Source organism: Canis aureus, chromosome 9, assembly GCF_053574225.1.
Source record: "Canis aureus isolate CA01 chromosome 9, VMU_Caureus_v.1.0, whole genome shotgun sequence".
NCBI classification, from domain to species: domain Eukaryota; kingdom Metazoa; phylum Chordata; class Mammalia; order Carnivora; family Canidae; genus Canis; species Canis aureus.
Window position 1 is genome coordinate 10,062,097 of NC_135619.1, and position 13,832 is coordinate 10,075,928.

Here is a 13,832-nt window from a genome sequence, read left to right on the forward strand (position 1 = left end):
AATCCACGGTGCAGGGAGAGACGAGAGGGTTAATGATCACACACACAGTTTATCTGAATGTAAGCCAGACAGTTGAACTGCTTGATATATGTAAATTAATTTTTGCGTAGGGATTATTAGTAGGCATGTGGGGTCTTAGAGTTTGAGTTTACAATTTAAAAGTTATTGGCAGGGCAGCCCTGGTGGCGCAGCAGTTTAGCGCTGCCTTCGGCCCAGGGCGTGATCCTGGAGACCCAGGATCGAGTCCCACGTTGGGCTCCTGCATGGAGCCTGCTTCTCCCTCTGCCTGTGTCTGTGCCCACCCCCCTCTCTCTCTCTCTATCTCTAATAAATAAATACGATCTTTGAAAAAAATGTTTAAAAAATAAAAGTTATTGGCAACTTACTGCTTCTAAAAGGGAAGGCTCTAACCACTTTAGAGCAGTACCCCAATTGTGATAAGACCCATGTACTCATTATAGTTATGTACGTATTAGGAAATTTCTGCCACTCTATAGATTGACAAATGTCAGGACCAGTACTATAGCTTTTGGAGGATATATTTAAAACTTCATCTGAGGTGATAATTTTACCTCCTGTCCCAGAGGGCTTCTGGGTATCAATACCTACCTATACTGTTCATAAAGCACTTAGAATATACCAGGGACTGTGCTAAGTATGTATCATGAATTTATGCTTTTAAAAACTTATAAGAAATTATTATATATTTTTACAGAGGTATAATCTGACACTTAGATAAGTTCAGTAATATACCTAAAGTTCATATGGTAAAAAATGATGGAGCCAAAATTTGAGTTCAAGCAAACTTACATGAGATCTCTTTGTCTTGTGCATGGCTAGCAGGGATGTACTCAAAAAAGTCTTGAAAGGAAATTCTCCATAAGAGAGAACAGAAAGGGACTGGGATCAACATCAGGACATGACTGTTTCAGGATACATAAATAACAATTTAAATAAATTATGGAACATTGACACATAGTAGAATAACATATCAACTCTTATACATATGTGTTTGGATCAATACATAAACTACGATTTCAAGAAAAAAAACAAGTTTCAATTTTATGGTGAAATTTCTATAAAGCAATATTTATGTAGCATAGGGCAGCTCGGGTGGCTTAGCAGTCTAGCGCCACCTTCAGCTCAGGGTGTGATCCTGGAGACCTGGGATCGAGTCCCATGTCAGGCTCCCTGCGTGGAGCCTGCTTCTCCCTCTGCCTGTGTCTCTGCCTCTCTCTGTGTGTCTCTCATGAATAAATAAATAAAATCTTAAAAAAATATATTTATGTAGCATAGAATATTTTTCAAAATCCCTACATGAAATTGATGTGGTTACCTGGATGGAGCAGTGCTGACTAGATAATAGTGATGGGGTAGGGGGCACCAGACTGTTCTCAGATTCTTTTTCATATTTAAAATAAGAAAAGAAAAGTGTTCTTAAGATTGAGAGAGCACGTTAAACCTTATCTCAAAGTGGTCTACATTTTTTCAAAAAACTTTGTGTTTTATGTCCCAAAGAAGATTAGTAATATAGGTAGGGACAGTATTGATTTATGCATACTGCTATCCCCTTAGTATTCTAGATAATCTCCTGGTTTATTCTATCTTTGTCAACAGAAAGCATGATTAGCATTTAGTTAAGGTATTATTTTTCATCTAGAAATTGAAAATGTGAGTTCTTTAAAAAGGGAAAGGACAGAACGTTCACCTATTTTACTCAAGCAATTTACACTTTCGAAGTGGTGAAGAGGCCAGATTGATAACACTGGACTGGTACATCAAAATAATTAAGCTTTAATCTCCTATTCAAAAACTTCAGCTTAGAGGTCACAAAGAATCAAGAAAACTTTTTTTTTCTTTTTAATCAGTCTTGGATGATTAGTGACTTTGTGGAATGATCATTTTCCAAGTACAGCAATGCAGTGTTAGAGTAAAATAGGGGGAAAAGATTAAGGAGTTTAATTTACTTGGCATGTTATAACTATGTTTATTAAAACACTAAGAATTACTTTTGCCTCAATGGGGGTTATATTGAGAAAGCAATATTCTAGACATAAAGGCCACTGCCAAGCCGTATTTTTTAAAAATTTTATACTTTCTTATAAAATAACTCCCCCTGGGTACTTAAAATGAAATCTATTTCTTTGTCAGAATGTAATTCCTCCTCCTCCCTCGATCAGCTTTCCACCTCTGGTTATTATTGCAATGTTGTTCAAATAAAAAGACAGGTTCAGAATACTGATATATGAATCAGCATGCCTCATACCATAAGAAATAGGATAAAAGGGACTGTGTATTATTTCTCAATAAGTGTTTTGTTTGTTTAATGCCACACTTGGGATCCTCCTCCTTATCAGGAAATTAATTGAATTCAGAAAGTATATACAGGAACTGTCCTAAATGTAGAAAATCCATATCAAAAAACACAAAACGAAATCTTCTCCAAAATAAAATTGGAACTTTCATGAAAGAAGTTAATAATTTCAGCTTAGTAGGTCTTATAAGTTTTTGCCTGTTTTCTTTTTTTCTTTTATTCTTTTGTACTTTTGCCTGTTTTAGTAGTCAGAGCTGTCTTTTAAGAATCAATAGGTAATCCTTGGTTTCCAAACATAATAATTGACAGAAAGTTGGTTTTGAATAAGGTTGAAATGTGCAAAATAAATACTAAGGAAAATTTAGGCAGGTTTCTAAGCATTTGTCATGACAGTGGTATGTTATTTAGTAATACTTCATAATGGAAATCATCTTTTCCATGAGAAAATAGTATTATATTTAGAAAGGATAAGAACTTATTTATCAGTGCCAGAATAATATTTGGTAGCGTTTCCTGAGAGTTTAATGAAAAAAATTATACTTAAAAATTTGGACCAAGATGTATGCTATACTTTCAAATAGGAGCTTGTCTTACCAGCCTGTTCTTGAGATCTATGCCCTGTATACTGGAATTCATGTTTTTTCTTTATTGAGAATTTTATGTCATGTACAAAGTCTATGAGACACACATCTTTTAGTGGATTAATTACTTTATTAGAACTTTAGTGTTCCCCAAGTGCCTTTATGGATGACTTTGCAGACTGCAAAGAAGAATGCAGGATAAACTGACAAAACAGTAAGATGAGGATGTGGGTGTATAAAGAATGTTGCTCAAATTGTCTGTTTGCTTTATGTACAAGACCCATAAATAATTGTGATTTGGGGCCTAACACATCCAGAAATCAACTTTGACGGCATCAGAAGGATTATATAAATATTACTAAACTCACATCATTAAATGAGATCAATTTAATGTATACCATCTGTCATCTTAATACAATTCCTATAAGCATGTTCAAAAATGCAAACACTACATAGTTCATTTTTATTAAAAGACACACACACACATGCACACTTTAAAAAATCAGTCATGACTGAGGCAAGTGTAAAACTCACTCTATGATACTTTCTCAGGGTTAACCATTTCCCTTTTTAATTCTCTTCATTAATATCTCTAAATAACATAGTTATATTACTGTCTCTTCCCAAAATAAAATATAAACACCTATTGACTCATATTAGTATGCTATTACCACAGCAGTTTTCTTGCTCTCAATTCTATTATTAGCAATGTTTAAAAATTTAAGAAATGTAATTCAAAATGTCCCTGTTAATTTTTAATTTTTGCTTACACGTTAAATTTACATATAGTAAAATTCTCCTTTTGATATACAATTCTTATATGAGTTTTGACAAATGCATGGAGTTGTATGACTACCACAATGAACAACTTGTGGGACAATTCCATTACTTGGAATATTCTTTGGTGGTTCCCTTTTGTAGTCACCATTTTTCCCATCCCTAAAACCTCACTTCTGTCATCTTTTCTTATTCTCTATGATTTTTCCTTTTCCAGGATGTCATACAAATGAAATCATGAAGAACAAAGCCTTTGGAGATGGGCTTCTTTGCCTTACTATAGTACACCTGAAATATGTACATATTGTTGTCTGTATCAATAATTTATTCCTTTTATTGCTGAGTGATATTGCATTGTATGGATTCACCAGTGTTTTTATCCTTTTATTAGCTGAAGGGCATTTAGGTTGTTTTCATTTTGGGGAGCATATGAATAAACTACTGTAAGCATCCATATACAGGATTTTTATGAACATGGGTTTTATTTCTTTTGGGTGAATACCTGGGTGGGGGATTATTGAGTCATATAGTACATATTTGTTCACTTTTATAAGAAAATGCTAAACTCTTGACTGTACCATTTTTGCATTGCTACCAGCAGTGTATGAAATTTATGGTTGCTTTGCAAATTTGACAACACATGTTGCTTTATCAGGTCGTTGTTTGCCAATCTGTATCTCTTTATGGTTTTAACTCATATTACATCTAATAACTAGTAACAGTGGACACTTTTTCATGTACTTATTTGCCACTCAAATATTTTCTTTGGTGAAATGTCTTTTCAAATATTTTCCTCATTTTTTTCATTGGGTTGTTTTCTTATTTTTGAATTTTAATAGTTCTTTATATTCTATGGATCCAAGGTCCTTGTGAGAACTCACCTGTGCCAATATATTTTTCTAGTCTGTAGTTTATCTTCAAATTCTTTTAAAGTGTCATTATAGGAAAAAGGGGTTTTAATTTTGAGTAAGTCTAATGTTCAGTACATTCTTTGGGGATCATGCTTTTAATGTGATAAGTAAGAACCCTTAGCCTATTCCAAGGGTCACCAAAATGGTCTATATTTTCCTTTAGAAATTTCAGAGTTTTAGATTTTTAATTTAGGGTTATGATCTGTTTGAGTTAATAATTATATAAGATGAGAGATCTGGCCAAACCTTCATTATCTTTATTTGCATATGGATATGCAAATATCCCAGCCTCTTTTGTTAAAAGATTTTTTTCTCCATTGAGTTACCTTTACATATTTGACAAAAATCAGTTGATTATAGTTGTGTGTCTCTATTTGTGGATATTTTATTTTGACTCATTTATTTATTTGTCCTTTCACTGATGCTACACTGTTTTGATTGTTGTAGCTTTATATCAGATAAAATGAGTCTTCCAACTTTGCCCTTCTTTTCAAAACTGTTTGTTATTCTTATTCCTTTCTCATCCCATATGAAGTTTAGAATCATTTTGTCAGTCTTTACAATAATCTTACTGTAGTTTTAGTTTGGATTATATTAGACCTATAGAGCAATTTGAAAAAAAACAAAAAGATCTTAAGAACCATCAGATATGCGAACATGGTATTGCTCTCTCTTTTTTAAAAAAAATATTTAAATCCTATTAATTTACATATAATGTATTATTAGTTTCAGAGGTAGAGGTAGTGATTCATCAGTCTTGTATAATAGTGCTCATTTGACATCACATGCCCTCCTTAGTGTCCATCACTCAGTTACCCCATCCCCTCACCCCGCCCCTCCAGCCATGCTCATTTGTTTCCTATGATTAAGGGTCTCTTATGGTTTGTCTCCCTCTCTGATTTTGTCTTAACATAATATCCTCTAGTTCCATCCACATCATTGCAAATAGCAAGATTTCCTTTTTTTAATGGATGAGTAGTATTCCATTATATATACACATACCACATCTTCTTTATCCATTCATCTGTTAGTGAACATCTGGGCTATTGGGCTTTCCCATCTGGGCTTTCCATAATTTGGCTATTGTGGACGTTGCTGCTATAAACATTGTCTCTCTTTTTTATTTAGTTCTCTTTTACTTTTGATAGATGTCTGGTAGTGTTCAGCATATAATGCCTGTACATATTTTGTTAGATATAAAACTATTTTAGTATTTTCCAGTGCCATTATAAAAGTCACTATTATAATTTTGACTACTACTTGTTTATTACTAGTATGTAGAAATACAGTTGATTTTTGTGTATTGACCTTGTACCAATGATACTGCTGCATCACTTGTTAATACCAAGAACTTTCATTATATAGTCTAAAGGATTTACAGCATAAGCAATCATGTTATCTGAGAATAGAGACACTTGAAAAAATTCCTGAGAAAAGCATATTGACAAAGAAACTACAAGTTCACACTGAAAGCCAAGAGCACAGCTGTAAATCTCAAGGCTGCAAAATTGCACAGACAAGGCATAGGGGAGAACAGTAGGAGGTCATACCACTCAATATTTACTTTAGATATGGTCATACAGGATAAGGGAAAAGCAATACTATCTATATAGGATGAATTATAGGGTGTCATGGGGGAAGTTCTTAGGAAGCATAATGAGAGTCTGATCCAGATTTTCCCCACAGTCAGGATAGAAACAAAGCACAATGTCTACCCTAGAGAATTTTATTGAGTTCTGGTCTGTGCTTGCTGTTCTTCCCGTTCATGTTTTCTTTTGTGAATGATAATCTGAAGAGGAGGAACTTCTTAGCGTCACATTTGTTAGCATATATTCTCTTTCATCTTGAACACATAATTATACCCAGCAGACTTCTTGGTTGAAAACCAAAGGAACTGATTGTGGTTAGCTTAAGCTTGAACAGAAGTGTCGAGCAAATATAGCTCATGGAATTAATTTAATGACTAGGTAACTGATAGTCTGAAACACAGAGGAAGCAAAGTGAACCAGACCACTAAAAACACAGCCAGCATCACCAGAATGTGTTGGTTAGAGAGCTGTTACAGCCTTGATTGGATGTTGGTACTGGCCCTGTCACCACTGAACAATGTATATCACTGATGATACTGCCACCACTGGATAATGGGTACTGTATCCCCACCAGTGGCATGACCTGCGGAGTTTTGATTTGTTATTACATTTCTCTAAGGATAACGCAGTACAAATTCCTGGAATGAAATAAGAGGTTCAGATGCTTGAAGAAGAAAAAGAATAAAAACGGATAAATGTACACTAATTGTTTTAATGTACCTTCTAATCATGGTTCCAATTTTGACTGCTTTCCTTATGAACTGCACTATTGTCATCCTGGAATTCCTTTTATTACTTTTATAGATTATGCCTCTGTTAAACTGATAGCATATTATACACATTCTTTGGATAAATGTAATGTTTGGGACACATCTTCAAGTATTTTTCATATTATGCATGGCTAATACTGATTTTCTCTGGTTTTCTGTACATTGGTTTCCCCAGATTGTTTCTCCTTTGATGTGAGGGTGACTCAGCATTTCTTTTAATGACTTGAGAACAGCTAGCTTTCCAAAAAACAGCTTTCTATAACCAGGTTCCAGTTTCCTTCTTCTCATACCCATTGTTTTCCTTAAAATTTCTGTTCTTTTTTAAATTTTCTTTTAGAATACCACCCCCAAAACAAAGAAAAAACCCATCCGCTTTCAGCCTCACCTGTCTATTGCTGTATTTTGTTCTGATGTATAAATGCCTGATCAGCTAACCCTCTGAGGGAAGGTGACTAAATTCAGGCACTTATCAGGGGCAGTCTGGTTAGTAGTATGTGAAATGCTAATTTGCATTTACAGAAAACATTCCTGATCTAGTGGTTTTTCTGAACCACATTAAAATCTGTGTCACGTGTACATGTTTTAGACTTTATGAATATGTTATTTGCAAATGTTTGAGCAATAAAATAATACAATTATAAAACACCTTCTGTCAGGATGCTCAAAGCACTATGTATATATAATAATTACAACAGTATAAAAATATAATAAGCAATCACCCACTAAGATAAATTTAGGAAGAAAAAGTTTGGAATAGTGTTACATAAATGTAAAGAGGATTAATTGTAAATTCAAAAAAGGACTGCAAACATGATTAAATGCAAAGACAAACACAAATCAAGCTGAACACATTTGTCTTTGGGAAAGGAATTATAAAAATGTTTGGCAGTAAAATGAAACTGCTTATAAGTCATTTCAAAATAATGATACACCCTGGATGATTTTATTGGTTTTATGACTTTAAAGCTGTGACCCAATGCCACGTATGTGTTTTCTTGTAAAGTTATAATCTAATTATGAAGTGACCAAATATTAAAGCGCTGCCGTGAATCTGCTGCTGCCTCCAAATGTTACCTCTGATGTTTAAAACTCTTCTAATGGAAATTGCATGCACTAACTATCAATAGAAAAAGATTAAATACTGTGGTGCAGTGAAGTGAAACAGAGATTGGTTTTTCTCCCTGTTGAGGTTGTGATTGGATTATTATGAACTCAATATTTATTCCAAAAGAAAATTATTTCTTTCTTTACATATACATTACAATAATTGAATAGGCAGGGTTATTCCTGGAAGTTAGGGGGTTTTTTGAAACCATTAGAAGTACTTGTATATTATATCTTTCCTTCTATCTTAAATATCTTAAATACCTCAATCCCAATTCTGTTGTTATTTTACAAAAAGATAGTACGATGCTCCAGGAGAAAGAAACAGGTTTCTCAACTCCAGAAACTTCTCAGAATGGTTTCTTGTACCTCTGTTTCTATTAGGCTCTTTCGTGTGTGTGTGTGTGTGTGTGTGCTGCATGTATGTCTGTATGTGTTTGTGTCTGTGTACTGCTTGAGTAACTGATAAAGGAAGAGGGAAATCTAAGATCTGGCTAGCTTACCTAGCTCATTACAAGAATTCACTGCCCTTAGGAAGCTGTTTATGCTTCTTCATTATCTCTGTTCCACTGACTTCTCTACTTTCTAGCATCCCTTTCCAGAATACCACACTTTAGTAGTCCACTCAGGTCTCTCTTTAGTTTTCCTCTGGGAAATACCTGTCCATGCTATAAAATGACATCATCTTTCTGTATTTTCCTCTGCATCTCTACAACTCTTATTCCTTAAGTGCACATATTAGTTTTTAAAAATTAAAATTCTGGCTAAACTAAATATGAATGTGAAGAATGACCATATTCTCAGCTTCATGAATAGTACTCTAATAAAAATCTGCTTACATATTCAAATAAATATATATTAGATGATAAAATTTTAGACAAGATGGGCATGGTAGGTGGATTATGGCTTCCAAGATGATTCCATACCTTAATCCCCTGATCCCTAGACTATGAATATGTTATTTACCGTGTCAAAAGGAATTTTGTAGATGTAATTAAATTAACTAATTAGTTGAATTTTAAGCAGGGAGATTACCCTGAATTATCCAGGAGCAGGAGCCCAATATCATCACATGATCCCTTAAGAGCAAAAGGCAAGGTAAAAAGGGAATTCAGAGAAATTCAAAGAATAAAAAAAAAATGCAATGGTCCTTTGATTGCTTGAATTTGAAGGAACTAATGTGTCAAGAAAACAGGTATCTCAGTTCCACAACCACAAGAGACTGAATTCTGTCAACAATCAGTAATCTTAAGGGGCCCCAGATGAGAATTTTAGCCCTGGCAAATACCCTGATACCTTATAACAACTGCCTCATTCATCCCTTTAAAAGTAGTGTGCGTTAAAAATTAACCACTTAGGAAATAAATCAAATAAATCTCCTACCCTTAAAACTTTCTAGAGGAATGGAAGAGATAAAGTACACATTGAATTATATGGAATGGTTGAAAGAGAATATTTTTTTCATAAAGCAGGTATGGATAAGTTGCTCTGAGACTTCAGAAAAGTGAACTGTTACTTAAAGTTGGGATATGTTGAAAGGTTTCTTGGAGTAATTGAGATCTAGGCTGAGTTGACTCAAATTTCACCACTTTATTTTGACAAGCAATTGAAAGTGTTAATTTCTACATCATTTGCTCATCCAAGATCAGCTCTAGACTTGACAACTATTCAGTGATTAGGTTTATTATTTTTATTTTTTGCATATATTAGGCTTCTTTTTATGTCCTAAAATGAGATTCTAATGCTATTATCCTTATTAATATGTACATATGTTTAAAATAATATAAAGAGTAGTAAATTTTTGGAGAAAGTAGTGAGGTACATATGGCTATCAGTATTATTAACATTTAGTTGATAAAAGAAAAATTTTCAATATATTAGCATTCCAAAATATTTTAAACTAAAAAATACTAACGATAAAGAAAAAGTTACATCTTTAACTGAATAATATTACTAAAGTATAAAACTTTTATTTTATCTGCACTAAATAAGAAAGATCTTTCATATGTCCCTAAGTTTTTTATGGACTAATCTTTTCTCCAAGGGAAGTAGTGCAATACAAATTATTATTTAGTAACTAGGATTCAGCTGGATACAACAGTGCTGGGTTGAAAAGGCACACAGAGGAAGAGGAAGATACATTAACAAATTCATGATTTCTATCTCTCCTTCCTTTTTTTTTTTTTTTTTTTTTTTATAGAGCAGTTTTTCACAACACCTCGTGTCCACAACAAGCACAGCCAGGTGAATCTCCTGGATTGTCCCCCTCCGTTTTTAACTCCTACTTTACCTTCTGAGCAAGATAAGTGTAGGTACCTTTGTTTATCTTTCTGAATTTGTCCCTCATGTTTTCATGAGCCTAATTTCATGTTTTAGTTTCCCAACATTATTCTGGCTGATGTGTTCATTCATTTGTTATATATAGTGATACATCTAAATGGTGAACTTTTATTTATGCCAGCTCATGATAGCTAATCTATTTATTTTACAGCATATTCATATACTTTTTTCAGAACTTTGTTAGTTTTCTACTTACCTGGAGAGACTAACGAACAAAATCTGAAGACTGATGCTTATGGAACAGAGGGTGTAAACTACCCACCTCCCTGGCTGCATATTTTCAAATTTTATGGCTCATCTGCTAAAATCTTTCTCAACACAAACCCAGACTGTGCAGCTGTGTACATCATGTGTTCCTGTGATCAGGTGTGCCAAGGATGACTGTGGAGATACCTCTGTTAAGTAAACCTCCTGCTAGAAGAGAAACTGGTAATGTTGACTTGATGTTGACAGGCTGGCTGGCTGGCTTGGGAACCAGATAGTTGAAGATTGTTCCAAAATGTTGTCATTTAAAACATGATGGCTGACAATGTGTTATAAGCTTTAGAAACAGCAGGAGCACTCTCCTATGCTAATAAGTATTAGCAAGCATTGTCCTTTGCAGACTTCAGAAACCCTTAACATGTAGGTTAATCTACTCTGCTAAGGTTTTTGTTTTCTTTCTGCTAATGAAGAAAAAAAAAAAAATTAATCCAAATCACAGTTTTCTAACCGACATCAGTTACTCCATGTAATAGGGATATATTTATTTGTGTGTTTGCTTTTTTATTTATTCGTTTGTTTAATGTAGAGCTCCCTGGAGGCTATCAGTCATTAGAAAATTGTTGATTTTTGTTTTTTGTTTTTAGTTTAATTTTATGACATGACGTGAGAAATGGCTACCTTGGTTACGCTTGTGATGGCTACACTGAAGTGAAGGGACACTTACTGCCTTGAGTTGAGAAGAAAATCATTCTCTTTTAGTGTAAATGAGTGATTTATGCCAATGTCCTCTTTCAATTAAGATCTAATATGAAAAGTAGTGTATATTTTAAATCATTGTCACAGATCAGTACATACTGTTCCATCACTTTGATGTTTAGACATATATTACATATTTGCCTTTCAAAAGAGTTGAGAAGTAATAATGTCTTTTGTTTTGTTTTCTGGGTGTTTCTAGCCTACGATATTAGCACCCTACCTCATATCTCTTGTGCGATGGTGTTTGCTCTGAAGTCCTTAGAAGTTAGAGCGAAATAATGCTTTTCATAAGCAACTAATCATTGTTCAAAGATAACAAACTGACATCAACAAATGGTGAAGTGCTCACCCAGTTGAATAAGGGAAGAAATTAAAAAACATTTTGTATTGGTAATACAAGCAAAGAAATAAATTAGAAAATTAAAATTGATTACTGCCTGGATTCTTTTTTTATTTTTTTATTTTTTTTATTTTTTATGATAGGCATACAGTGAGAGAGAGAGAGAGAGGCAGAGACACAGGCAGAGGGAGAAGCAGGCTCCATGCACCGGGAGCCCGACGTGGGATTCGATCCCGGGTCTCCAGGATCGCGCCCTGGGCCAAAGGCAGGCACCAAACCGCTGCACCACCCAGGGATCCCTAGATTCTTATCTTACTCAGAAAATCACTGAATTGTTGTGTGACTTTTTGCAACTTTTAAACAGGAGTAATATGTCCTACTTCCAGTCCATATCAGAGACCAATTGTTGTGTGCATTAATGCAATAATTTCTACCAAGACATTTGGTATATGTAAAATGGGCTGAGTGATTACAAGATACTGTTATTGTTTATCATGAAATTGTGACGTGTTTTTTTAAGTTTAATTGTATTCAATTTCTTTTAAATCCATCCTTTCTCATTTTTAAGTTAGTTGCTTGTTGTCTCTTTGACTCAGTGATAGCCTAGTTTCTTCTGCCTGTCAACTCTATTTCTGCTTTTCTACCTAACATCTCTTGTTGAAACAGTCCTCACTCTATAGGAATCAAAGTATTCCATCTGGAGGTTTAGAAAAATCTTTGCCTGCAGTTCTAATATTAATGAAGAGCACTTAGAATTTCAGTCATGGCCAACAACATACTCTATAGAAACTTACAATTAAATTTGTATTAATAGAAGCTAATGGTAATTTTTGAAGGTATAATCTCTCTTAAATTTTATTTTGAAAAGCAATTCTAGTGTAATAGCTAAGGCCTGTACTTTCTGCTACATATTTATCAATTTATGTCTTCTTTGTCTCTTAATACTTTTGACCATAATTCATGATGACAGGTAGGAAATTTTCCTATTTCAATGTTTGTTCTTATTGTTTATATGCCTAAAACTGGACGTTACACACTACTTTCAGAGCGGTAACTAGGATTTTGTATGTTGTAATTAGTATAGACAAGTTGAACAATATATTGTTTTCTATATCCATGTATTTTTCCCCTCATTTTGAGAGTTGCCTAGGGGAGATCACAATTCATTATGTATGCTCTTTCAGCGAACAACTAAGAGGTGAATCTCATTTTTTCTTTTAAAAATATTTATTGGAAAAATAAATAAATAAAAATATTTATTGGGGTGCCTGGGCAGCTCAGTCTTTTAAGCTTTGGACTCTTAATTTTGGCTCAGGTCATGATCTTAGGGTCATGGGATTGAGCCCCATGATGGGATCTGTGCTCAGTGTGAAGCCTGCCTAAGATTCTTTCCCTCTTCTCTGCCCCTCCCCTCCACCTGCATGCTTGCTCTCTCTCTACAAAAAACTAAAATAAATAAAATATTTATTAAGTAGTTTTTGTGTATCTTCTACATTTGAGGAAATTTTATGATATACAAATTAATATTTATGATTCATATAAGGGTATGTAATACAGTAACCAGATATCTTGACTGTGGTCCTTTTATTCAAAATTGAGGAGATTGCCTGTCAGTCAGAGTATTAAGGAATTTTATGGGTAATGTGGATTCCTCTTTAAGCCTATCCCAGAAAAAAATTATTCACAGGTTTTATAAGCCAAATTTCTCCTGTCTTCTCCTAATTCAGTCTCTTCCCATCATTTGGAAGAGATAAAATCACTGTGGAGGTGCTGATGCTGGCAGCATTACTTTGGGCAGGGGCGGGTGGGACAGGTTAATAGGAGATACTCAAATTGCACCTTTGTTCTTCCTCATGAGAGGTTCCTATGTATGCTTTTATTAATTAAAAAAACCTGGCAAGCATATGGCTTGCTAAACCACGTGATATATCAAAAATCTTATTTTATATAAACATTAAGGGTGATATAATTGCATCATCTTTTTATTATCATTTGTATTCACATGAGCTCTAGCTTTTTAAGGCCTATATATGCTTGCTTAATATATGTGTAATTGGACAAGAATGAAAGAAGCAAAGAATTGAATTACTCAAAGTTATGCAATACTAAAGGGTCCATTCAGAAGCTGGAACAAAGCAGCCTGTTT